General features: G+C 37.2%; 1 pseudogene; it reads left to right on the top strand.

Annotated features, from left to right (window-relative positions):
* Nucleotides 1-286, top strand: part of LOC100951614 — a 17,357-nt pseudogene extending 17,071 nt beyond the window's left edge.
* Nucleotides 287-2,059: the final 1,773 nt, after the last annotated feature.

Raw genomic sequence — 2,059 nt, 5'->3', positions numbered from 1 at the left:
GTCTGCTTGCTTTACTTACTGTGTTCTTGGCTGTGCAGAAGCTTTTTAGTTTGATCAGGTCCCAGTAGTGTATTTTTGATGTTGCTTCAATTGCCTGGGGGGTCCTTCCTCATAAAATATTCGCCCAGGCTGATTTCTTTGAGTTTCCCCTGCAATTTCTTCTAGTCATAGGGCTATATCTTAAGGAGTGACTAGACATAATGGCAAAGAGCAATATGTGCCACTCAGATCACCAAAGTTAAAAAAAAAAGAAGACTTTTTACAAACTTCTCTCTCTTCCCATTAAACTTGAGCTGTGGCTATATTGAACTGTTTTGGAAGGGGTGGGGGTAGCCAGGAAGGAAACTGGAAAAGATATGTCCTTAAATCATTATGGATTTTGGAGTTGTGAGCAATAGGATCCCCAAATTCATCTCTAACGTGATTTTTAAGTGCTGGAGGATTCAATCTGTGTGTGTGTGTACATATACATATAATAAGTATATTTTTTTCTGTTTTTGTTTTTTATTTTAATTTGCAGTGATTTTCTGCTTAGAATCAATTTTGAGGGTTCAGATTTAGCTTGAAAAGAATATTATGCATCCTTCAGTAGAAGAGATGAAGTATTTTTTGACCTAGCAATTCTGTAGAATTAGAAATTACTTTTTAAAATCTATTTAAAGTTTGGCTTGGAGAATGCCATTTCTGGCTATATGGCCTTGTGTTGCAAAGCAGATCTGTGACTGGGGTGCCTGTTGTAGGTATGAGTGTGGACAAGAGTGATTGAAGCCAAATCCATTGTGTTAGTAAATGATTTCAAAACTGAAAACAAAAATCAAAAAACAAACCTTCAATATCCACTTCTTCCAGCTTGCTGAGAAACCCTGAAGGTATGTATTTTTCACATGTAAAGAAGTCAAGACTCTTTTTCTTACTTGACGTATGGAATCCTTAAGTCACCACCTCATTAGTCATCATCACTGAGCATAGTCCTAGATCAGAGGTGTGTCGGGATTATGCCACCATGTGTTTAGTCCTTGTGTTCTAAGCATTGGCAATAACATATATGGCATTCTTCACACTCAACTCCTTTTAAAAATCATACCCATGCCTCTGTTCGCTGCTGTTAGCATGCTGTTCAAAAAACAGTTCTTTACTTCTCACTGATCCAAGAATACTCTGATCACATGGCTTAATCAATGAAGTCACATGGGGGAAATACCTGGTATAAATATTATTTTTGAAGAGAATTTCAGGTGGAAGATGAGCAGAACTTTGTCAAGCTGAATTTTGTTAAGGAATAACAAAATCTTTCTGTCTTCCTCCACTCTAACTTCCCTTTGGTGAGCATGAGCCACTGGTACAAAATAAACTGTGGCCCTTATCCACAGATTAAAGTCCCTGGTAATCCATGCCTTTTTGTTAGCATAATGATGGACAGGTAAGAAACTTACTCCTTGAAAATAGCAAGGATGCAAGCTTTTTCCTAACACAGAAAGTTTATACTTATGCATACCTACTGCATTAGTACTTCCCAGCACAGTTATTCTGCCCTGGGCTTCTTTAGTTCCTGTAGAGGATGTCTTGCCAGCTGTATTCAGTGTCTTTCTGGGGCAATTACACCCAAACAGTGATGTTTCATTAGCATTATAGGCTTGTTCTGGCATCAGATTTTGATCAGTGATGACCTCGACAAACTCATAAATGTATTTCTGTGCTGCTTTTGGTCAATAGATGCTTTATTACCAGAATTCTTTAAAGACTTAAGGCCACGTCTTTTCTTAAATTTCTGCAACTAATGTTGAATATTTACACTTCCATTCAACTTTCAGTTACTGTGATAGATCTTTGCTTGTTTTGCAATCAGCATACCAGGAAGTGGCATGTGTGCACTGCAACCCAGTGGATCCATTCTTTTAATACACAATGGAGATCTTCATTTTCAGCTCTATGTAGTATTTTCTATTTTTTATTAACTTTTGTTCATCACTTTCAGCATAAAACTTCAACAATTTATCCTGCTATTTCTTTAGGTCATTCCAACTCCATACTCTGCTGTAAGACCTTTCATACTTATACC

Source organism: Otolemur garnettii, unplaced genomic scaffold, assembly GCF_000181295.1.
Source record: "Otolemur garnettii isolate 467f Iridium unplaced genomic scaffold, OtoGar3 scaffold00006, whole genome shotgun sequence".
Taxonomy (NCBI): domain Eukaryota; kingdom Metazoa; phylum Chordata; class Mammalia; order Primates; family Galagidae; genus Otolemur; species Otolemur garnettii.
Note: the sequence above shows the minus strand (reverse complement) of the source record. Positions and strands in the feature narration are given on the sequence as shown.